This window comes from Stenella coeruleoalba (assembly GCF_951394435.1).
Source record: "Stenella coeruleoalba genome assembly, contig: scaffold_40, whole genome shotgun sequence".
Lineage (NCBI taxonomy): Eukaryota > Metazoa > Chordata > Mammalia > Artiodactyla > Delphinidae > Stenella > Stenella coeruleoalba.
In genome coordinates, this window is record NW_027646100.1 from 1,089,294 (window position 1) to 1,115,113 (window position 25,820).

Here is a 25,820-nt window from a genome sequence, read left to right on the forward strand (position 1 = left end):
TCAGGCCCTAATCTGGTTCCGGCACGGCACGCTGAGCCTTTGGTTAATTCCTCTTCCTGGTGGGAAATGAGAGTTAAATTTGCCTGTCCAGACTCCTCCAGCTAGTCTCTCATTGGTTCTCGCTATTCCTGTTTATCTTCCGCAGAAATTGCAAACTGGGCCAAACAGGAGGTTAAAGGGACTGACTCTCCAAGTCGGGAGAGTGTTAGTAAAGCGTCTGGAATGTTGCACCCGAGTACCAGGGTACGAAAACTGAGACATATTTGAACACATCTCCCGATCACATGGTTGATCATACTCTGGGTTCCACATGCATGTTTTAGCTGAAGGAAGAATACCTAAAACCTGGGTAGTTGAAACCCGTGGAATGGGTACCATGCAATATGACTTCAAAGGGTCTTCATTTGCTCACCAAACCTCTCCAATCCTATCACTGCTGCGTTTATGCCCCTGTACACATGCTTGATTCTCTTTTGGAGACATAGCAATCCATAGGTTTTAAGATACTTACTAGTCAGGTACATTCTTAGGCGTTTAATATGCGGTGTTGAGTCCATTTCGTTGAGCAAGGAGTAGCTCTTGTGTATTCCATATTTGGCTTAAGGAACTTTATCTGTGCTCATTTCAATCTCTGGTTTTATGCAGCACCCCAACTCACCTTTCCCCTTAAGCAAGCATAAGTTGGTTTTCTAAATTTGAGACCCTGTTCTGTTCTGTAATTCAGTTCCTGTGTAGCCAAGTTTACATTCCGTGTATTAGTGATATCTTATGATGTTTCTTTTTCTGTGTGACTTCTTTCAGTTAGAATCATCATACCTGAATCCACTCATTATGCTGCTACGGGCCTGATGACATAGATTTCATTGCTGATTGATACTGCATTGTACGTAAGTACCACAAGTTCTTTATCCATTTTTCACTTTCTGTGATATTGAACTTGCACGGTAAACGAGGTTCTTGTAAACAGAGGCGTCCCAAACTTTGGGGTGGCTGTGTCTTTTTGATTTTAATTTCCCTAAGCTATAGGACCATAAGTGGCAGTGCCCTAGGCTCTGTTGCTTTGTTTTTTAGATGTTTCAGGAAACACCATACACTTCTCCCTAGTGTCTGTTGGCAATTTACAGCCCGCCCATCAGCATAACAAGGCTCCCAGTTCTCCATGGCCTGTCCTGCCTTTCTGGATTTTACACTTTTTTCAGATGGCCCTTTTGACCGGGGAGAAGTGAGACTTCTTTGTAGTGCAGATTTCCTTTGCAAGTTTGCTTGGTTGGCCAAAAAGGGCGTATGCGTTTCTTCCTGAACATATTCAGGAAAAAACGCATACGCCCTTTTTGGCCAAGTGCATCATTGTGGACGTTCTGCCTCTTTTCCTATGCTTTCAATGCAATTCCAGTCTACCTCCTGAAATCGGTTTCCTGCAATTCTGCCCCGCTTTCAAGTCCTCTTGGCAGCCTTACTTCAGTCTATTTTTGGACGATAGCTGTCATTTATAACTCTGCAGGTTTGTGAATTACAGTGCCCCTGAGCTCCTTTCTTCAACTCGCTTTCTTGTGAGCTGGCCGCAACACCGCAGGATGGCTTCAGGCCCTAATCTGGTTCTGGCACGGCACGCTGAGCCTTTGGTTAATTCCTCTTCCTGGTGGGAAATGAGAGTTAAATTTGCCCATCCAGACACCTTCAGCTAGTCTCTCATTGGTTCTCGCTATTCCTGTTCATCTTCCACAGAAATTGCAAACTGGGCCAAACAGGAGGTTAAAGGGACTGACTCTCCAAGTGGGGAGAGTGTTAGTAAAGCGTCTGGAATGTTGCACCCGTGTACCAGGGTACGAAAACTGAGACATATTTGAACACGTCTCCCGATCACATGGTTGATCATACTCTAGGTTCCACATGCAAGTTTTAGCTGAAGGAAGAATACCTTAAACCTGGGTAGTTAAAACCCATGGAATGGGTACCATGTAATGTGACTTCAAAGGGTCTTCTTTTGCTCACCGAACCTCTCCAATCCTTTCACTGCTGTGTTTATGCCCCTGTACACATGCTTCATTCTCTTTCGGAGACATAGCAATCCATAGGTTTTAAGATACTTACTAGTCAGGTACATTCTTAGGCGTTTAATATGCGGTGTCGAGTCCATTTCGTTGAGCAAGCAGTAGCTCTTGTCTATTCCATATTTGGCTTAAGGAAATTTATCTGTGCTCATTTCGATCTCTGGTTTTATGCAGCACCCCAACTCACCTTTCCCCTTAAGCAAGCATAAGTTGGTTTTCTAAATTTGAGACCCTGTTCTGTTCTGTAATTCAGTTCCTGTGTAGCCAAGTTTACATTCCGTGTATTACTGATATCTTATGATGTTTCTTTTTCTGTGTGACTTATTTCAGTTAGAATCATCATACCTGAATCCACTCATTGTGCTGCTAAGGGCCTGATGACATAGATTTCATTGCTGAGTTATATTTCTTTGTAAGTAAATACCACAACTTCTTTATCCATTTTTCACATTCTGCGATGTTGAACTTGTACTGTAAACGAGGTTCTTGTAAACAGAGGCGTCCCAAACTTTGGGGTGGCTGTGTCTTTTTGATTTTAATTTCCGTAAGCTATACGACCATAAGTGGAAGAGCCCTAGGCTCTGTTGCTTTGTTTTTTAGATGTTTCAGGAAACACCATACACTTCTCCGGAGTGTCTGTTGGCCATTTACATCCCGCCCATCAGCATAACAAGGCTCCCAGTTCTCCATGGCCTGTCCTGCCTTTCTGGATTTTACACTTTTTTCAGATGGCCCTTTTGACCAGGGGGAAGTGAGACTTCATTGTAGTGCAGATTTCCTTTGCAAGCTTGCTTGGTTGGCCAAAAAGGGCGTATGCGTTTTTTCCTGAATATATTCAGGAAAAAACGCATACGCCCTTTTTGGCCAAGTGCATCATTGTGGACGTTCTGCCTCTTTTCCTATGCTTTCAATGCAATTCCAGTCTACCTCCTGAAATCGGTTTCCTGCAATTCTGCCCCGCTTTCAAGTCCTCTTGGCAGCCTTACTTCAGTCTATTTTTGGACGATAGCTGTCATTTATAACTCTGCAGGTTTGTGAATTACAGTGCCCCTGAGCTCCTTTCCTCAACTCGCTTTCTTTTGAGCTGGCCGCAAAACCGCAGGATGGCTTCAGGCCCTAATCTGGTTCCGGCCCGGCACGCTGAGCCTTAGGTTATTTTCTCTTCCTGGTGGGAAATGAGAGTTAAATTTGCCTGTCCAGACACCTCCAGCTAGTCTCTCATTGGTTCTCGCTATTCCTGTTCATCTTCCGCAGAAATTGCAAACTGGGCCAAACAGGAGGTTAAAGGCGCTGGCTCTCCAAGTGGGGAGAGTGTTAGTAAAGCGTCTGGAATGTTGCACCCGAGTACCAGGGGACGAAAACTGAGACATATTTGAACACGTCTCCCGATCACATGGTTGATCATACTCTGGGTTCCACATGCATGTTTTAGCTGAAGGAAGAATACCTAAAACCTGGGTAGTTGAAACCCGTGGAATGGGTACCATGCAATATGACTTCAAAGGGTCTTCATTTGCTCACCGAACCTCTCCAATCCTATCACTGCTGCGTTTTTGCCCCTGTACACATGCTTGATTCTCTTTCGGAGACATAGCAATCTATAGGTTTTAAGATACTTACTAGTCAGGTACATTCTTAGGCGTTTAATATGCGGTGTTGAGTCCATTTCGTTCAGCAAGGAGTAGCTCTTGTCTATTCCATATTTGGCTTAAGGAACTTTATCTGTGCTCATTTCAATCTCTGGTTTTATGCAGCACCACAACTCACCTTTCCCCTTAAGCAAGCATAAGTTGGTTTTCTAAATTTGAGATCCTGTTCTGTTCTGTAATTCAGTTCCTGTGTAGCCAAGTTTACATTCCATATATTACTGATATCTTATGATGTTTCTTTTTCTGTGTGACTTATTTCAGTTAGAATCATCATACCTGAATCCACTCATTGTGTTGCTAAGGGCCTTGTGACACAGATTTCATTGCTGAGTGATGTTGCTTTGTAAGTAAATACCACAACTTCTTTATCCATTTTTCACTTTCTGCGATGTTGAACTTGTACTATAAATGAGTTTCTTGTAAACAGAGCCGTTCCAAACTTTGGGGTGGCTGTGTCTTTTTGATTTTAATTTCCCTAAGCTATAGGACCATAAGTGGAAGTGCCCTAGGTTCTATTGCTTTGTTTTTTAGATGTTTCAGGAAACACCATACACTTCTGCCGAGTGGTTGTTGGCAATTTACATCCCGCCCATCAGCATAACAATGCTCCCAGTTCTCCATGGCCTGTCCTGCCTTTCTGGATTTTACACTTTTTTCAGATGGCCCTTTTGACCGGGGGGAAGTGAGACTTCATTGTAGTGCAGATTTCCTTTGCAAGCTTGCTTGGTTGGCCAAAAAGAACGTATGCGTTTTTTCCTGAATATATTCAGGAAAAAACGCATACGCCCTTTTTGGCTAACTGCATCATTGTGGACGTTCTGCCTCTTTTCCTATGCTTTCAATGCAATTCCAGTCTACCTCCTGAAATCGGTTTCCTGCAATTCTGCCCTGCTTTCAAGTCCTCTTGGCAGCCTTACTTCAGTATATATTTGGACGATAGCTGTCATTTATAACTCTGCAGGTTTGTGAATTACAGTGCCCCTGAGCTCCTTTCTTCAACTCGCTTTCTTGTGACCTGGCCGCAACACCGCAGGATGGCTTCAGGCCCTAATCTGGTTCCGGCACGGCATGCTGAGCCTTTGGTTAATTCCTCTTCCTGGTGGGAAATGAGAGTTAAATTTGCCCGTCCAGACACCTCCAGCTAGCCTCTCATTGGTTCTCGCTATTCCTGTTCAACTTCGGCAGAAATTGCAAACTGGGCCAAACAGGAGGTTAAAGGCGCTGACTCTCCAAGTGGGGAGAGTGTTAGTAAAGCGTCTGGAATGTTGCACCCGAGTACCAGGGGAGGAAAACTGAGACATATTTGAACACGTCTCCCGATCACATGGTTGATCATACTCTGGGTTCCACATGCATGTTTTAGCTGAAGGAAGAATACCTAAAACCTGGGTAGTTGAAACCCGTGGAATGGGTACCATGCAATATGACTTCAAAGGGTCTTCATTTGCTCACCGAACCTCTCCAATCCTATCACTGTTGCGTTTTTGCCCCTGTACACATGCTTGATTCTCTTTCGGAGACATAGCAATCTATAGGTTTTAAGATACTTACTAGTCAGGTACATTCTTAGGCGTTTAATATGCGGTGTTGAGTCCATTTCGTTGAGCAAGGAGTAGCTCTTGTCTATTCCATATTTGGCTTAAGGAACTTTATCTGTGCTCATTTCAATCTCTGGTTTTATGCAGCACCACAACTCACCTTTCCCCTTAAGCAAGCATAAGTTGTTTTTCTAAATTTGAGATCCTGTTCTGTTCTGTAATTCAGTTCCTGTGTAGCCAAGTTTACATTCCATATATTACTGATATCTTATGATGTTTCTTTTTCTGTGTGACTTATTTCAGTTAGAATCATCGTACCTGAATCTACTCATTATGCTGCTACGGGCCTGATGACATAGATTTCATTGCTGAGTGATACTGCATTGTACGTAAGTACCACAAGTTCTTTATGCATTTTTCACTTTCTGTGATATTGAACTTGCACGGTAAACGAGGTTCTTGTAAACAGAGGCGTCCCAAACTTTGGGGTGGCTGTGTCTTTTTGATTTTAATTTCCCTAAGCTATAGGACCATAAGTGGAAGTGCCCTAGACTCTGTTGTTTTGTTTTTTCGATGTTTCAGGAAACACCATACACTTCTCCCGAGTTTCTGTTGGCAATTTACATCCCGCCCATCAGCATAACAAGGCTCCCAGTTCTCCATGGCCTGTCCTGCCTTTCTGGATTTTACACTTTTTTCAGATGGCCCTTTTGACCGGGGAGAAGTGAGACTTCTTTGTAGTGCAGATTTCCTTTGCAAGTTTGCTTGGTTGGCCAAAAAGGGCGTATGCGTTTTTTCCTGAACATATTCAGGAAAAAACGCATACGCCCTTTTTGGCCAAGTGCATCATTGTGGACGTTCTGCCTCTTTTCCTATGCTTTCAATGCAATTCCAGTCTACCTCCTGAAATCGGTTTCCTGCAATTCTGCCCCGCTTTCAAGTCCTCTTGGCAGCCTTACTTCAGTCTATTTTTGGACGATAGCTGTCATTTATAACTCTGCAGGTTTGTGAATTACAGTGCCCCTGAGCTCCTTTCTTCAACTCGCTTTCTTGTGAGCTGGCCGCAACACTGCAGGATGTCTTCAGGCCCTAATCTGGTTCTGGCACGGCACGCTGAGCCTTTGGATAATTCCTCTTCCTGGTGGGAAATGAGAGTTAAATTTGCCCATCCAGACACCTTCAGCTAGTCTCTCATTGGTTCTCGCTATTCCTGTTCATCTTCCACAGAAATTGCAAACTGGGCCAAACAGGAAGTTAAAGGGACTGACTCTCCAAGTGGGGAGAGTGTTAGTAAAGCGTCTGGAATGTTGCACCCGAGTACCAGGGTACGAAAACTGAGACATATTTGAACACGTCTCCCTTTCACATGGTTGATCATACTCTAGGTTCCACATGCAAGTTTTAGCTGAAGGAAGAATACCTTAAACCTGGGTAGTTAAAACCCATGGAATGGGTACCATGTAATATGACTTCAAAGGGTCTTCTTTTGCTCACCGAACCTCTCAAATCCTTTCACTGCTGTGTTTATGCCCCTGTACACATGCTTCATTCTCTTTCGGAGACATAGCAATCCATAGGTTTTAAGATACTTACTAGTCAGGTACATTCTTAGGCGTTTAATATGCGGTGTCGAGTCCATTTCGTTGAGCAAGCAGTAGCTCTTGTCTATTCCATATTTGGCTTAAGGAACTTTATCTGTGCTCATTTCGATCTCTGGTTTTATGCAGCACCCCAACTCACCTTTCCCCTTAAGCAAGCATAAGTTGGTTTTCTAAATTTGAGACCCTGTTCTGTTCTGTAATTCAGTTCCTGTGTAGCCAAGTTTACATTCCGTGTATTAGTGATATCTTATGATGTTTCTTTTTCTGTGTGACTTATTTCAGTTAGAAACATCGTACCTGAATCCACTCATTAAGCTGCTACGGGCCTGATGTCAAAGATTTCATTGCTGAGTGATACTGCATTGTACGTACGTACCACAACTTCTTTATCCATTTTTCACTTTCTGCGATATTGAACTTTTACAGTAAACGAGGTTCTTGTAAACAGAGGAGTCCCAAACTTTTGGGTGGCTGTGTCTTTTTGATTTAAATTTCCCTAAGCTATAGGACCATAAGTGGAAGTGCCCTAGGCTCTGTTGCTTTGTTTTTTAGATGTTTCAGGAAACACCATACACTTCTCAGGAGTGTCTGTTGACAATTTACATCCCGCCCATCAGCATAACAAAGCTCCCAGTTCTCCATGGCCTGTCCTGCCTTTCTGGATTTTACACCTTTTTCAGATGGCCCTTTTGACCGGGGGGAAGTGAGACTTCTTTGTAGTGCAGATTTCCTTTGCAAGCTTGCTTGGTTGGCCAAAAAGGGCGTATGCGTTTTTTCCTGAATATATTCAGGAAAAAACGCATACGCACTTTTTGGCCAAGTGCATCATTGTGGACGTTCTGCCTCTTTTCCTATGCTTTCAATGCAATTCCAGTCTACCTCCTGAAATCGGTTTCCTGCAATTCTGCCCTGCTTTAAAGTCCTCTTGGCAGCCTTACTTCAGTCTATTTTTGGACGATAGCTGTCATTTATAACTCTGCAGGTTTGTGAATTACAGTGCCCCTGAGCTCCTTTCTTCAACTCGCTTTCTTTTGAGCTGGCCGCAACACCGCAGGATGGCTTCAGGCCCTAATCTGGTTCTGGCACGGCACGCTGAGCCTTTGGTTAATTCCTCTTCCTGGTGGGAAATGAGAGTTAAATTTGCCCGTGCAGACACCTCCAGCTAGTCTCTCATTGGTTCTCGCTATTCCTGTTCATCTTCCGCAGAAATTGCAAACTGGGCCAAACAGGAGATTAAAGGGACTGACTCTCCAAGTCGGGAGAGTGTTAGTAAAGCGTCTGGAATGTTGCTCCCGAGTACCAGGGTATGAAAACTGAGACATATTTGAACACGTCTCCCGATCACATGGTTGATCATACTCTAGGTTCCACATGCATGTTTTAGCTGAAGGAAGAATACCTTAAACCTGGGTAGTTGAAACCCGTGGAATGGGTACCATGTAATATGTCTTCAAAGGGTCTTCTTTTGCTCACCGAACCTCTCCAATCCTTTCACTGCTGTGTTTATGCCCCTGTACACACGCTTGATTCTCTTTTGGAGACATAGCAATCCATAGGTTTTAAGATACTTACTAGTCACGTACATTCTTAGGCGTTTAATATGGGGTGTTGAGTCCATTTCGTTGAGCAAGGAGTAGCTCTTGTCTATTCCATATTTGGCTTAAGGAAATTTATCTGTGCTCATTTCTATCTTTGGTTTTATGCAGCACCCCAACTCACCTTTCCCCTTAAGCAAGCATAAGTTGGTTTTCTAAATTTGAGACCCTGTTCTGTTTTGGAATTCAGTTCCTGTGTAGCCAAGTTTACATTCCGTGTATTAGTGATATATTATGATGTTTCTTTTTCTGTGTGACTTATTTCAGTTAGAATCATCGTACCTGAATCCACTCATTATGCTGCTACGGGCCTGATGACATAGATTTCATTGCTGAGTGATACTGCATTGTACGTAAGTACCACAATTTCTTTATCCATTTTTCACTTTCTGTGATATTGAACTTGCACGGTAAACGAGGTTCTTGTAAACAGAGGCGTCCCAAACTTTGGGGTGGCTGTGTCTTTTTGATTTTAATTTCCCTAAGCTATAGGACCATAAGTGGAAGTGCCCTAGACTCTGTTGTTTTGTTTTTTCGATGTTTCAGGAAACACCATACACTTCTCCCGAGTTTCTGTTGGCAATTTACATCCCGCCCATCAGCATAACAAGGCTCCCAGTTCTCCATGGCCTGTCCTGCCTTTCTGGATTTTACACTTTTTTCAGATGGCCCTTTTGACCGGGGGGAAGTGAGACTTCTTTGTAGTGCAGATTTCCTTTGCAAGTTTGCTTGGTTGGCCAAAAAGGGCGTATGCGTTTTTTCCTGAACATATTCAGGAAAAAACGCATACGCCCTTTTTAGCCAAGTGCATCATTGTGGACGTTCTGCCTCTTTTCCTATGCTTTCAATGCAATTCCAGTCTACCTCCTGAAATCGGTTTCCTGCAATTCTGCCCCGCTTTCAAGTCCTCTTGGCAGCCTTACTTCAGTCTATTTTTGGACGATAGCTGTCATTTATAACTCTGCAGGTTTGTGAATTACAGTGCCCCTGAGCTCCTTTCTTCAACTCGCTTTCTTGTGAGCTGGCCGCAACACCGCAGGATGTCTTCAGGCCCTAATCTGGTTCTGGCACGGCACGCTGAGCCTTTGGTTAATTCCTCTTCCTGGTGGGAAATGAGAGTTATATTTGCCCATCCAGACACCTTCAGCTAGTCTCTCATTGGTTCTCGTAATTCCTGTTCATCTTCCACAGAAATTGCAAACTGGGCCAAACAGGAGGTTAAAGGGACTGACTCTCCAAGTGGGGAGAGTGTTAGTAAAGCGTCTGGAATGTTGCACCCGAGTACCAGGGTACAAAAACTGAGACATATTTGAACACGTCTCCCGTTCACACGGTTGATCATACTCTGGGTTCCACATGCATGTTTTAGCTGAAGGAAGAATACCTGAAACCTGCAGAGTTGAGACCCGTGGAATGGGTACCATGCAATATGACTTCAAAGGGTTTTCATTTGCTCACCGAACCTCTCCAATCCTATCACTGCTGCGTTTATGCCCCTGTACACACGCTTGATTCTCTTTTGGAGACATAGCAATCCATAGGTTTTAAGATACTTACTAGTCAGGTACATTCTTAGGCGTTTAATATGGGGTGTCGAGTCCATTTCGTTGAGCAAGGAGTAGCTCTTGTCTATTCCATATTTGGCTTAAGGAACTTTATCTGTGCTCATTTCAATTTCTGGTTTTATGCAGCACCCCAACTCACCTTTCCCCTTAAGCAAGCATAAGTTGGCTTTCTAAATTTGAGATCCTGTTCTGTTCTGTAATTCAGTTCCTGTGTAGCCAAGTTTCCATTCCGTGTATTACTGATATCTTATGATGTTTCTTTTTCTGTGTGACTTATTTCAGTTAGCATCATCGTACCTGAATCCACTCATTATGCTGCCACGGGCCTGATGACATAGATTTCATTGCTGAGTGATACTGCATTGTACGTAAGTACCACAAGTTCTTTATCCATTTTTCACTTTCTGTGATATTGAACTTGTACGGTAAACGAGGTTCTTGTAAACAGAGGCGTCCCAAACTTTGGGGTGGCTGTGTCTTTTTCATTTTAATTTCCCTAAGCTATAGGACCATAAGTGGAAGTGCCCTAGGCTCTGTTGCTTTGTTTTTTAGATGTTTCAGGAAACACCATACACTTCTCCCGAGTGGTTGTTGGCAATTTACATCCCGCCCATCAGCATAACAAGGCTCCCAGTTCTCCATGGCCTGTCCTGCCTTTCTGGATTTTACACTTTTTTCAGATGGCCCTTTTGACTGGGGGGAAGTGAGACTTCCTTGTAGTGCAGATTTCCTTTGCAAGCTTGCTTGGTTGGCCAAAAAGGGCGTATGCGTTTTTTCCTGAATATATTCAGGAAAAAACGCATACGCCCTTTTTGGCCAAGTGCATCATTGTGGACGTTCTGCCTCTATTCCTATGCTTTCAATGCAATTCCAGTCTACCTCCTGAAATTGGTTTCCTGCAATTCTGCCCCACTTTCAAGTCCTCTTGGCAGCCTTACTTCAGTCTATTTTTGGACGATAGCTGTCATTTATAACTCTGCAGGTTTGTGAATTACAGTGCCCCTGAGCTCCTTTCTTCAACTCGCTTTCTTGTGAGCTGGCCGCAACACCGCAGGATGGCTTCAGGCCCTAATCTGGTTCCGGCACGGCACGCTGAGCCTTTGGTTAATTCCTCTTCCTGGTAGGAAATGAGAGTTAAATTTGCCCGTCCAGACACCTCCAGCTAGTCTCTCATTGGTTCTCGCTATTCCTGTTCATCTTCCGCAGAAATTGCAAACTGGGCCAAACAGGAGGTTAAAGGCGCTGACTCTCCAAATGGGGAGAGTGTTAGTAAAGCGTCTGGAATGTTACACCCGAGTACCAGGGGAGGAAAACTGAGACATATTTGAACACGTCTCCCGTTCACATGGTTGATCATACTTGGGTTCCACATGCATGTTTTAGCTGAAGGAAGAATACCTTAAACCTGGAGAGTTGAGACCCGTGGAATGGGTACCATGCAATATGACTTCAAAGGGTCTTCATTTGCTCACCGAACCTCTCCAATCCTATCACTGCTGCGTTTATGCCCCTGTACACATGCTTGATTCTCTTTCGGAGACATAGCAATCCATAGGTTTTAAGATACTTACTAGTCAGGTACATTCTTAGGCGTTTAATATGCGGTGTTGAGTCCATTTCGTTGAGCAAGGAGTAGCTCTTGTCTATTCCATATTTGACTTAAGGAACTTTATCTGTGCTCATTTCAATCTCTGGTTTTATGCAGCACCACAACTCACCTTTCCCCTTAAGCAAGCATAAGTTGGTTTTCTAAATTTGAGACCCTGTTCTGTTCTGTAATTCAGTTCCTGTGTAGCCAAGTTTCCATTCCGTGTATTACTGATATCTTATGATGTTTCTTTTTCTGTGTGACTTATTTCAGTTAGAATCATCATACCTGAATCCACTCATTGTGCTGCTAAGGGCCTGATGACATAGATTTCATTGCTGAGTGATATTGCTTTGTAAGTAAATACCACAACTTCTTTATCCATTTTTCACTTTCTGCGATGTTGAACTTGTACTGTAAACGAGGTTCTTGTAAACAGAGGCGTCCCAAACTTTGGGGTGGCTGTGTCTTTTTGATTTTGATTTCCCTAAGCTATAGGACCATAAGTGGCAGTGCCCTAGGCTCTGTTGCTTTGTTTTCTAGATGTTTCAGGAAACACCATACACTTCTCCCGAGTGTCTGTTGGCAATTTACATCCCGCCCATCAGCATAACAAGGCTCCCAGTTCTCAATGGCCTGTTGCCTTTCTGGATTTTACACTTTTTTCAGATGGCCCTTTTGACCGGGGGGAAGTGAGACTTCATTGTAGTGCAGATTTCCTTTGCAAGCTTGCTTGGTTGGCCAAAAAGGGCGTATGCATTTTTTCCTGAATATATTCAGGAAAAAACGCATACGCCCTTTTTGGCCAAGTGCATCATTGTGGACTTTCTGCCTCTTTTCCTATGCTTTCAATGCAATTCCAGTCTACTTCCTGAAATCGGTTTCCTGCAATTCTGCCCCGCTTTCAAGTCCTCTTGGCAGCCTTACTTCAATCTATTTTTGGACGATACCTGTCATTTATAACTCTGCAGGTCTGTGAATTACAGTGCCCCTGAGCTCCTTTCCTCAGCTCGCTTTCATTTGAGCTGGCCACAACACCACAGGATGGCTTCAGGCCCTAATCTGGTTCCGGCACGGCACACTGTGCCTTTGGTTAATTCCTCTTCCTGGTGGGAAATGAGAGTTAAATTTGCCCGTCCAGACACCTCCAGCTAGCCTCTCATTGGTTCTCGCTATTCCTGTTCATTTTCCGCAGAAATTGCAAACTGGGCCAAACAGAAGGTTAAAGGGACTGACTCTCCAAGTCGGGAGAGTGTTAGTAAAGCGTCTGGAATGTTGCACCCGAGTACCAGGGTACAAAAACTGAGACATATTTGAACACGCCTCCCGATCGCATGGTTGATCATACTCTAGGTTCCACATGCATGTTTTAGCTGAAGGAAGAATACCTAAAACCTGGGTAGTTGAAACCCGTGGAATGGGTACCATGCAATATGAATTCAAAGGGTCTTCATTTGCTCACCGAACCTCTCCAATCCTATCACTGCTGCGTTTATGCCCCTGTACACATGCTTGATTCTCTTTTGGAGACATAGCAATCCATAGGTTTTAAGATACTTACTAGTCAGGTACATTCTTAGGCATTTAATATGCGGTGTTGAGTCCATTTCTTTGAGCAAGGAGTAGCTCTTGTCTATTCCATATTTGGCTTAAGGAACTTTATCTGTGCTCATTTCGATCTCTGCTTATGCAGCACCCCAATTCACCTTTATCCTTAAGCAAGCATAAGTTGGTTTTCTAAATTTGAGACCCTGTTCTGTTCTGTAATTCAGTTCCTGTGTAGCCAAGTTTACATTCCGTGTATTACTGATATATTATGATGTTTCTTTTTCTGTGTGACTTATTTCAGTTAGAATCATCATACCTGAATCCACTCATTGTGCTGCTAAGGGCCTGATGACATAGATTTCATTGCTGAGTGATATTGCTTTGTAAGTAAATACCACAAGTTCCTTATCCATTTTTCACTTTCTGCGATGTTGAACTTGTACTGTAAACGAGGTTCTTGTAAACAGAGCCGTTCCAAACTTTGGGGTGGCTGTGTCTATTTTATTTTAATTTTCCTAAGCTATAGGACCATAAGTGGAAGTGCCCTAGGCTCTGTTGATTTGTTTTTCAGATGTTTCAGGAGACACCATACACTTCTCCCGAGTGGTTGTTGGCAATTTACATCCCGCCCATCAGCATAACAAGGCTCCCAGTTCTCCATGGCCTGTCCTGCCTTTCTGGATTTTACACTTTTTTCAGATGGCCCTTTTGACCGGGGGGAAGTGAGACTTCATTGTAGTGCAGATTTCCTTTGCAAGCTTGCTTGGTTGGCCAAAAAGGGCGTATGCGTTTTTTCCTGAATATATTCAGGAAAAAACGCATACGCCCTTTTTGGCCAAGTGCATCATTGTGGACGTTCTGCCTCTTTTCCTATGCTTTCAATGCAATTCCAGTCTACCTCCTGAAATCGGTTTCCTGCAATTCTGCCCCGCTTTCAAGTCCTCTTGGCAGCCTTACTTCAGTCTATTTTTGGACGATAGCTGTCATTTATAACTCTGCAGGCTTGTGAATTACAGTGCCCCTGAGCTCCTTTCTTCAACTCGCTTTCTTGTGAGCTGGCCGCAACACCGCAGGATGGCTTCAGGCCCTAATCTGGTTCCGGCACGGCACGCTGAGCCTTTGGTTATTTCCTCTTCCTGGTGGGAAATGAGAGTTAAATTTGCCCGTCCAGACACCTCCAGCTAGTCTCTCATTGGTTCTCGCTATTCCTGTTCATCTTCCGCAGAAATTGCAAACTGGGCCAAACAGGAGGTTAAAGGCGCTGACTCTCCAAGTCGGGAGAGTGTTAGTAAAGCTTCTGGAATGTTGCACCCGAGTACCAGGGGAGGAAAACTGAGACATATTTGAACACGTCTCCCGTTCACACGGTTGATCATACTCTGGGTTCCACATGCATGTTTTAGCTGAAGGAAGAATACCTTAAACCTGGAGAGTTGAGACCCGTGGAATGGGTACCATGCAATATGTCTTCAAAGGGTCTTCATTTGCTCACCGAACCTCCCCAATCCTATCACTGCTGCGTTTATGCCCCTGTACACATGCTTGATTCTCTTTCGGAGACATAGCATTCCATAGGTTTTAAGATACTTACTATTCAGGTACATTCTTAGGCGTTTAATATGCGGTGTTGAGTCCATTTCGTTGAGCAAGGAGTAGCTCTTGTCTATTCCATATTTGGCTTAAGGAACTTTATCTGTGCTCATTTCAATCTCTGGTTTTATGCAGCACCCCACCTCACCTTTACCCTTAAGCAAGCATAAGTTGGTTTTCTAAATTTGAGACCCTGTTCTGTTCTGTAATTCAGTTCCTGTGTAGCCAAGTTTACATTCCGTGTATTACAGATATCTTATGATGTTTCTTTTTCTGTGTGACTTATTTCAGTTAGAATCATCATACCTGAATCCACTCATTGTGCTGCTAAGGGCCTGATGACACAGATTTCATTGCTGAGTGATATTGCTTTGTAAGTAAATACCACAACTTCTTTATCCATTTTTCACTTTCTGCGATGTTGAACTTGTACTGTAAACGAGGTTCTTGTAAACAGAGCAGTTCCAAACTTTGGGGTGGCTGTGTCTTTTTGATTTTAATTTCCCTAAGCTATAGGACCATAAGTGGAAGTGCCCTAGGTTCTGTTGCTTTGTTTTTTAGATGTTTCAGGAAACACCATACACTTCTCCCGAGTGGTTGTTGGCAATTTACATCCCGCCCATCAGCATAACAAGGCTCCCAGTTCTCCATGGCCTGTCCTGCCTTTCTGGATTTTACACTTTTTTCAGATGGCCCTTTTGACCGGGGGTAGTGAGACTTCATTGTAGTGCAGATTTCCTTTGCAAGTTTGCTTGGTTGGCCAAAAAGGGCGTATGCGTTTTTTCCTGAATATATTCAGGAAAAAACGCATACGCCCTTTTTGGCCAAGTGCATCATTGTGGACGTTCTGCCTCTTTTCCTATGCTTTCAATGCAATTCCAGTCTACCTCCTGAAATCGGTTTCCTGCAATTCTGCCCCGCTTTCAAGTCCTCTTGGCAGCCTTACTTCAGTCTATTTTTGGACGATAGCTGTGATTTATAACTCTGCAGGTTTGTGAATTACAGTGCCCCTGAGCTCCTTTCTTCAACTCGCTTTCTTGTGACCTGGCCGCAACACCGCAGGATGGCTTCAGGCCCTAATCTTGTTCCGGCCCGGCATGCTGAGCCTTTGGTTAATTCCTCTTCCTGGTGGGAAATGAGAGTTAAATTTGCCAGTCCAGACACCTCCAGCTAGCCTCTCATTGGTTCTCGCTATTCCTGTTCATCTTCCGCAGAAATTGCAAACTGGGCCAAACAGGAGGTTAAAGGGACTGACTCTCCAAGTGGGGAGAGTGTTAGTAAAGCGTCTGGAATGTTGCACCCGAGTACCAGGGGAGGAAAACTGAGACATATTTGAACACGTCTCCCGTTCACATGGTTGATCATACTTGGGTTCCATATGCATGTTTTAGCTGAAGGAAGAATACCGAAAACCTGGGTAGTTGAAACCCGTGGAATGGGTACCATGCAATATGACTTCAAAGGGTCTTCATTTGGTCACCGAACCTCTCCAATCCTATCACTGCTGCATTTATGCCCCTGTACACATGCTTGATTCTCTTTTGGAGACATAGCAATCCATAGGTTTTAAGATACTTACTAGTCAGGTACATTCTTAGGCGTTTAATATGCGGTGTTGAGTCCATTTCATTGAGCAAGTAGTAGCTCTTGTCTATTCCATATTTGGCTTAAGGAACTTTATCTGTGCTCATTTCAATCTCTGGTTTTATGCAGCACCCCAACTCACCTTTCCCCTTAAGCAAGCATAAGTTCGTTTTCTAAATTTGAGACCCTGTTCTGTTCTGTAATTCAGTTCCTGTGTAGCCAAGTTTACATTCCGTGTATTACTGATATCTTATGATGTTTCTTTTTCTGTGTGACTTATTTCAGTTAGAATCATCATACCTGAATCCACTCATTGTGCTGCTAAGGACCTGATGACACAGATTTCATTGCTGAGTGATATTGCTTTGTAAGTCAATACCACAACTTCTTTATCCATTTTTCACTTTCTGCGATGTTGAACTTGTACTGTAAACGAGGTTCTTGTAAACAGAGCCCTTCCAAACTTTGGGGTGGCTGTGTCTTTTTGATTTTGAATTCCCTAAGCTATAGGACCATAAGTGGAAGTGCCCTAGGCTCTGTTGCTTTGTTTTTTAGATGTTTCAGGAAACACCATACACTTCTCCCGAGTGGTTGTTGGCAATTTACATCCCGCCCATCAGCATAACAAGGCTCCCAGTTCTCCATGGCCTGTCCTGCCTTTCTGGATTTTACACTTTTTTCAGATGGCCCTTTTGACCGGGGGGAAGTGAGACTTCATTGTAGTGCAGATTTCCTTTGCAAGCTTGCTTGGTTGGCCAAAAAGGGCGTATGCGTTTTTTCCTGAATATATTCAGGAAAAAACGCATACGCCCTTTTTGGCCAAGTGCATCATTGTGGACGTTCTGCCTCTTTTCCTATGCATTCAATGCAATTCCAGTCTACCTCCTGAAATCGGTTTCCTGCAATTCTGCCCCGCTTTCACGTCCTCTTGGCAGCCTTACTTCAGTCTATTTTTGGACGATAGCTGTCATTTATAACTCTGCAGGTTTGTGAATTACAGTGCCCCTGAGCTCCTTTCTTCAACTCGCTTTCTTGTGACCTGGCCGCAACACCGCAGGATGGCTTCAGGCCCTAATCTGGTTCCGGCACGGCACGCTGAGCCTTTGGTTATTTCCTCTTCCTGGTGGGAAATGAGAGTTAAATTTGCCCGTCAAGACACCTCCAGCTAGTCTCTCATTGGTTCTCGCTATTCCTGTTCATCTTCCGCAGAAATTGCAAACTGGGCCAAACAGGAGGTTAAAGGGACTGACTCTCCAAGTGGGGAGAGTGTTAGTAAAGCGTCTGGAATGTTGCACCCGAGTACCAGGGGAGGAAAACTGAGACATATTTGAACACGTCTCCCGTTCACATGGTTGATCATACTCTGGGTTCCACATGCATGTTTTAGCTGAAGGAAGAATACCTAAAACCTGGGTAGTTGAAACCCGTGGAATGGGTACCATGCAATATGACTTCAAAGGGTCTTCATTTGCTCACCGAACCTCTCCAATCCTATCACTGCTGCGTTTATGCCCCTGTACACATGCTTGATTCTCTTTCGGAGACATAGCAATCCATAGGTTTTAAGATACTTACTAGTCAGGTACATTCTTAGGCGTTTAATATGCGGTGTTGAGTCCATTTCGTTGAGCAAGGAGTAGCTCTTGTCTATTCCATATTTGGCTTAAGGAACTTTATCTGTGCTCATTTCAATCTCTGGTTTTATGCAGCACCCCAACTCACCTTTCCCCTTAAGCAAGCATAAGTTGGTTTTCGAAATTTGAGACCCTGTTCTGTTCTGTAATTCAGTTCCTGTGTAGCCAAGTTTACATTCCGTGTATTACTGATATCTTATGATGTTTCTATTTCTTTGTGACTTATTTCAGTTAGAATCATCATACCTGAATCCACTCATTGTGCTGCTAAGGGCCTGATGACACAGATTTCATTGCTGAGTGATATTGCTTTGTAAGTAAATACCACAACTTCTTTATCCATTTTTCACTTTCTGCGATGTTGAACTTGTACTGTAAACGAGGTTCTTGTAAACAGAGGCGTCCCAAACTTTGGGGTGGCTGTGTCTTTTTGATTTTAATTTCCCTAAGCTATAGGACCATAAGTGGAAGTGCCCTAGGCTCTGTTGCTTTGTTTTTTAGATGTTTCAGGAAACACCATACACTTCTCCCGAGTGTCCTTTGGCAATTTACATCCCGCCCATCAGCATAACAAGGCTCCCAGTTCTCCATGGCCTGTCCTGCCTTTCTGGATTTTACACTTTTTTCAGATGGCCCTTTTGACCAGGGGGAAGTGAGACTTCATTGTAGTGCAGATTTCCTTTGCAAGCTTGCTTGGTTGGCCAAAAAGGGCGTATGCGGTTTTTCCTGAATATATTCAGGAAAAAACGCATACGCCCTTTTTGGCCAAGTGCATCATTGTGGATGTTCTGCCTCTTTTCCTATGCTTTCAATGCAATTCCAGTCAACCTCCTGAAATCGGTTTCCTGCAATTCTGCCCCGCTTTCAAGTCCTCTTGGCAGCCTTACTTCAGTCTATTTTTGGACGATAGCTGTCATTTATAACTCTGCAGGTTTGTGAATTACAGTGCCCCTGAGCTCCTTTCTTCAACTCGCTTTCTTGTGACCTGGCCGCAACACCGCAGGATGGCTTCAGGCCCTAATCTGGTTCCGGTACGGCACGCTGAGCCTTTGGTTATTTCCTCTTCCTGGTGGGAAATGAGAGTTAAATTTGCCCGTCCAGACACCTCCAGCTAGCCTCTCATTGGTTCTCGCTATTCCTGTTCATCTTCCGCAGAAATTGCAAACTGGGCCAAACAGGAGGTTAAAGGCGCTGACTCTCCAAGTGGGGAGAGTGTTAGTAAAGCGTCTGGAATGTTGCACCCGAGTACCAGGGGAGGAAAACTGAGACATATTTGAACACGTCTCCCATTCACATGGTTGATCATACTTGGGTTCCACATGCATGTTTTAGCTGAAGGAAGAATACCTTAAACCTGGAGAGTTGAGACCCGTGTAATGGGTACCATGCAATATGACTTCAAAGGGTCTTCATTTGCTCACCGAACCTCTCCAATCCTATCATTGCTGCGTTTATGCCCCTGTACACATGCTTGATTCTCTTTTGGAGACATAGCAATCCATAGGTTTTACGATACTTACTAGTCAGGTACATTCTTAGGCGTTTAATATGCGGTGTTGAGTCCATTTCGTTGAGCAAGGAGTAGCTCTTGTCTATTCCATATTTGACTTAAGGAACTTTATCTGTGCTCATTTCAATCTCTGGTTTTATGCTGCACCCCAACTCACCTTTACCCTTAAGCAAGCATAAGTTGGTTTTCTAAATTTGAGACCCTGTTCTGTTCTGTAATTCAGTTCCTGTGTAGCCAAGTTTACATTCCGTGTATTACAGATATCTTATGATGTTTCTTTTTCTGTGTGACTTATTTCAGTTAGAATCATCATACCTGAATCCACTCATTGTGATGCTAAGAGCCTGATGACATAGATTTCATTGCTGAGTGATATTGTTTTGTAAGTAAATACCACAACTTCTTTATCCATTTTTCACTTTCTGCGATGTTGAACTTGTACTGTAAACGAGGTTGTTGTAAACAGAGGCGGCCCAAACTTTGGGGTGGCTGTGTCTTTTTGATTTTAATTTCCCTAAGCTATAGGACCATAAGTGGCAGTGCCCTAGGCTCTGTTGCTTTGTTTTTTAGATGTTTCAGGAAACACCATACACTTCTCCCGTGTGTCTGTTGGCAATTTACATCCCGCCCATCAGCATAACAAGGCTCCCAGTTCTCCATGGCCTGTCCTGCCTTTCTGGATTTTACACTTTTTTCAGATGGCCCTTTTGACCGGGGGGAAGTGAGACTTCATTGTAGTGCAGATTTCCTTTGCAAGCTTGCTTGGTTGGCCAAAAAGGGCGTATGCGGTTTTTCCTGAATATATTCAGGAAAAAACGCATACGCCCTTTTTGGCCAAGTGCATCATTGTGGACGTTCTGCCTCTTTTCCTATGCTTTCAATGCAATTCCAGTCTACCTCCTGAAATCGGTTTCCTGCAATTCTGCCCCGCTTTCAAGTCCTCTTGGCAGCCGTACTTCAGTCTATTTTTGGACGATAGCTCTCATTTATAACTCTGCAGGTTTGTGAATTACAGTGCCCCTGCGCTCCTTTCTTCAACTCGGTTTTTTTTGAGCTGGCCGCAACACCGCAGGATGGCTTCAGGCCCTAATCTGGTTCCGGTACGGCACGCTGAGCCTTTGGTTATTTCCTCTTCCTGTTGGGAAATGAGAGTTAAATTTGCCCGTCCAGACACCTCCAGCTAGCCTCTCATTGGTTCTCGCTATTCCTGTTCATCTTCCTCAGAAATTGCAAACTGGGCCAAACAGGAGGTTAAAGGCGCTGACTCTCCAAGTGGGGAGAGTGTTAGTAAAGCGTCTGGAATGTTGCACCCGAGTACCAGGGGAGGAAAACTGAGACATATTTGAACACGTCTCCCGATCAAATGGTTGATCATACTCTGGGTTCCACATGCATGTTTTAGCTGAAGGAAGAATACCTAAAACCTGGGTAGTTGAAACCCGTGGAATGGGTACCATGCAATATGACTTCAAAGGGTCTTCATTTGCTCACCGACTCTCCAATCCTATCACTGCTGCGTTTATGCCCCTGTACACATGCTTGATTCTCTTTCGGAGACATAGCAATCTATAGGTTTTAAGATACTTACTAGTCAGGTACATTCTTAGGCGTTTAATATGCGGTGTTGAGTCCATTTCGTTGAGCAAGGAGTAGCTCTTGTCTATTCCATATTTGGCTTAAGGAACTTTATCTGTGCTCATTTCAATCTCTGGTTTTATGCAGCACCCCAACTCACCTTTACCCTTAAGCAAGCATAAGTTGGTTTTCTAAATTTGAGACCCTGTTCTGTTCTGTAATTCAGTTCCTGTGTAGCCAAGTTTACATTCCGTGTATTACTGATATCTTATGATGTTTCTTTTTCTGTGTGACTTATTTCAGTTAGAATCATCATACCTGAATCCACTCATTGTGCTGCTAAGGGCCTGATGACACAGATTTCATTGCTGAGTGATATTGCTTTGTAAGTAAATACCACAACTTCTTTATCCATTTTTCACTTTCTGCGATGTTGAACTTGTACTGTAAACGAGGTTCTTGTAAACAGAGCCATTCCAAACTTTGGGGTGGCTGTGTCTTTTTGATTTTAATTTCCCTAAGCTATAGGACCATAAGTGGATGTGCCCCAGTTTCTGTTGCTTTGTTTTTTAGATGTTTCAGGAAACACCATACACTTCTCCCGAGTGGTTGTTGGCAATTTACATCCCGCCCATCAGCATAACAAGGCTCCCAGTTCTCCATGGCCTGTCCTGCCTTTCTGGATTTTACACTTTTTTCAGATGGCCCTTTTGACCGGGGGGAAGTGAGACTTCATTGTAGAGCAGATTTCCTTTGCAAGCTTGCTTGGTTGGCCAAAAAGGGCGTATGCGTTTTTTCCTGAATATATTCAGGAAAAAACGCATACGCCCTTTTTGGCCAAGTGCATCATTGTGGACGTTCTGCCTCTTTTCCTATGCTTTCAATGCAATTCCAGTCTACCTCCTGAAATCGGTTTCCTGCAATTCTGCCCCGCTTTCAATTCCTCTTGGCAGCCTTACTTCAGTCTATTTTTGGACGATAGCTGTCATTTATAACTCTGCAGGTTTGTGAATTACAGCGCCCCTGAGCTCCTTTGTTCAACTCGCTTTCTTGTGAGCTGGCCGCAACACCGCAGGATGGCTTCAGGCCCTAATCTGGCTCCGGTACGGCACGCTGACCCTTTGGTTATTTCCTCTTCCTGGTGGGAAATGAGAGTTAAATTTGCCCGTCCAGACACCTCCAGCTAGTCTCTCATTGGTTCTCGCTATTCCTGTTCATCTTCCGCAGAAATTGCAAACTGGGCGAAACAGGAGGTTAAAGGCGCTGACTCTCCAAGTGGGGAGACTGTTAGTAAAGCGTCTGGAATGTTGCACCCGAGTACCAGGGGAGGAAAATTGAGACATATTTGAACACGTCTCCCGTTCACATGGTTGATCATACTTGGGTTCCACATGCATGTTTTAGCTGAAGGAAGAATACCTTAAACCTGGAGAGTTGAGACCCGTGTAATGGGTACCATGCAATATGACTTCAAAGGGTCTTCATTTGCTCACCGAACCTCTCCAATCCTATCACTGCTGCGTTTATGCCCCTGTACACATGCTTGATTCTCTTTTGGAGACATAGCAATCCATAGGTTTTACGATACTTACTAGTCAGGTACATTCTTAGGCGTTTAATATGCGGTGTTGAGTCCATTTCGTTGAGCAAGGAGTAGCTCTTGTCTATTCCATATTTGACTTAAGGAACTTTATCTGTGCTCATTTCAATCTCTGGTTTTATGCAGCACCCCACCTCGCCTTTACCCTTAAGCAAGCATAAGTTGGTTTTCTAAATTTGAGACCCTGTTCTGTTCTGTAATTCAGTTCCTGTGTAGCCAAGTTTACATTCCGTGTATTACTGATATCTTATGATGTTTCTTTTTCTGTGTGACTTATTTCAGTTAGAATCATCATACCTGAATCCACTCATTGTGCTGCTAAGGGCCTGATGACACAGATTTCATTGCTGAGTGATATTGCTTTGTAAGTAAATACCACAACTTCTTTATCCATTTTTCACTTTCTGCGATGTTGAACTTGTACTGTAAACGAGGTTCTTGTAAACAGAGCCGTTCCAAACTTTGGGGTGGCTATGTCTTTTTGATTTTAATTTCCCTAAGCTATAGGACCATAAGTGGAAGTGCCCTAGGCTCTGTTGCTTTGTTTTTTAGATGTTTCAGGAGACACCATACAGTTCTCCCAAGTGTCTGTTGGCAATTTACATCCCGCCCATCAGCATAACAAGGCTCCCAGTTCAAAATGGCCTGTTGCCTTTCTGGATTTTACACTTTTTTCAGATGGCCCTTTTGACCGGGGGGAAGTGAGACTTCATTGTAGTGCAGATTTCCTTTGCAAGCTTGCTTGGTTGGCCAAAAAGGGCGTATGGGTTTTTTCCTGATTATATTCAGGAAAAAACGCATACGCCCTTTTTGGCCAAGTGCATCATTGTGGACGTTCTGCCTCTTTTCCTATGCTTTCAATGCAATTCCAGTCTACCTCCTGAAATCGGTTTCCTGCAATTCTGCCCCGCTTTCAAGTCCTCTTGGCAGCCTTACTTCAGTCTATTTTTGGACGATAGCTGTCATTTATAACTCTGCAGGTTTGTGAATTACAGTGCCCCTGAGCTCCTTTCTTCAACTCGCTTTCTTGTGACCTGGCCGCAACACCGCAGGATGGCTTCAGGCCCTAATCTGGTTCCGGCACGGCATGCTGAGCCTTTGGTTAATTCCTCTTCCTGGTGGGAAATGAGAGTTAAATTTGCCCATCCAGACACCTCCAGCCAGCCTCTCATTGGTTCTCGCTATTCCTGTTCATCTTCCGCAGAAATTGCAAACTGGGCCAAACAGGAGGTTAAAGGGACTGACTCTCCAAGTGGGGAGAGTGTCAGTAAAGCGTCTGGAATGTTGCACCCGAGTACCAGGGGAGGAAAACTGAGACATATTTGAACACGTCTCCTGATCACATGGTTGATCATACTCTAGGTTCCACATGCATGTTTTAGCTGAAGGAAGAATACCTTAAACCTGGGTAGTTGAAACCTGTGGAATGGGTACCATGCAATATGACTTCAAAGGGTCTTCATTTGCTCACCGAACCTCTCCAATCCTAGCACTGCTGCGTTTATGCCCCTGTACACATGCTTGATTCTCTTTCGGAGACATAGCAATCCATAGGTTTTAAGATACTTACTAGTCAGGTACATTCTTAGGCGTTTAATATGCGGTGTTGAGTCCATTTCGTTGAGCAAGGAGTAGCTCTTGTCTATTCCATATTTGGCTTAAGGAACTTTATCTGTGCTCATTTCAATCTCTGGTTTTATGCAGCACCCCAACTCACCTTTACCCTTAAGCAAGAATAACTTGGTTTTCTAAATTTGAGACCCTGTTCTGTTCTGTAATTCAGTTCCTGTGTAGCCAAGTCTACATTCCGTGTATTACTGATATCTTATGATGTTTCTTTTTCTGTGTGACTTATGTCAGTTAGAATAATCATACCTGAATCCACTCATTGTTCTGTTAAGGGCCTGATGACATAGATTTCATTGCTGAGTGATATTGCTTTGTAAGTAAATACCACAACTTCTTTATCCATTTTTCACTTTCTGCGATGTTGAACTTGTACTATAAACGAGGTTCTTGTAAACAGAGGCGTCCCAAACTTTGGGGTGGCTGTGTCTTTTTGATTTTAATTTCCCTAAGCTATAGGACCATAAGTGGCAGTGCCCTAGGCTCTGTTGCTTTGTGTTTTAGATGTTTCAGGAAACACCATACACTTCTCCCGAGTGTCTGTTGGCAATTTACATCCCGCCCATCAGCATAACAAGGCTCCCAGTTCTCCATGGCCTGTCCTGCCTTTCTGGATTTTACACTTTTTTCAGATGGCCCTTTTGACCGGGGGGAAGTGAGACTTCATTGTAGTGCAGATTTCCTTTGCAAGCTTGCTTGGTTGGCCAAAAAGGGCGTATGCGTTTTTTCCTGAATATATTCAGGAAAAAACGCATACGCCCTTTTTGGCCAAGTGCATCATTGTGGACGTTCTGCCTCTTTTCCTATGCTTTCAATGCAATTCCAGTCTACCTCCTGAAATCGGTTTCCTGCAATTCTGCCCCGCTTTCAAGTCCTCTTGGCAGCCTTACTTCAGTCTATTTTTGGACGATAGCTGTCATTTATAACTCTGCAGGTTTGTGAATTACAGTGCCCCTGAGCTCCTTTCTTCAACTCGCTTTCTTGTGACCTGGCCGCAACACCGCAGGATGGCTTCAGGCCCTAATCTGGTTCTGGCACGGCACGCTGAGCCTTTGTTTATTTCCTCCTCCTGGTGGGAAATGAGAGTTAAAATTGCCCGTCCAGACACCTCCAGCTAGCCTCTCATTGGTTCTCGCTATTCCTGTTCATCTTCCGCAGAAATTGCAAACTGGGCCAAACAGGAGGTTAAAGGCGCTGACTCTCCAAGTGGGGAGAGTGTTAGTAAAGCGTCTGGAATGTTGCACCCGAGTACCAGGGGAGGAAAACTGAGACATATTTGAACACGTCTCCCGATCAAATGGTTGATCATACTCTGGGTTCCACATGCATGTTTTAGCTGAAGGAAGAATACCTAAAACCTGGGTAGTTGAAACCCGTGGAATGGGTACCATGCAATATGACTTCAAAGGGTCTTCATTTGCTCACCGAACCTCTCCAATCCTATCACTGCTGCGTTTATGCCCCTGTACACATGCTTGATTCCCTTTCGGAGACATAGCAATCTATAGGTTTTAAGATACTTACTAGTCAGGTACATTCTTAGGCGTTTAATATGCGGTGTTGAGT

The 25,820-nt window shown here is 43.8% G+C and overlaps 1 long non-coding RNA gene across 10 annotated transcripts in view; it reads left to right on the top strand.

The window, feature by feature from the left end:
• Window positions 1-25,820, top strand: part of LOC307181340 — a 1,758,975-nt gene that overhangs the window by 426,453 nt on the left and 1,306,702 nt on the right. For all 10 annotated transcript variants that reach the window (XR_013826453.1, XR_013826454.1, XR_013826455.1 and 7 more), the window contains one exon: window positions 19,758-19,835. This is a non-coding gene — a long non-coding RNA (uncharacterized lncRNA). The remainder of the gene's footprint in view (window positions 1-19,757; window positions 19,836-25,820) is intronic.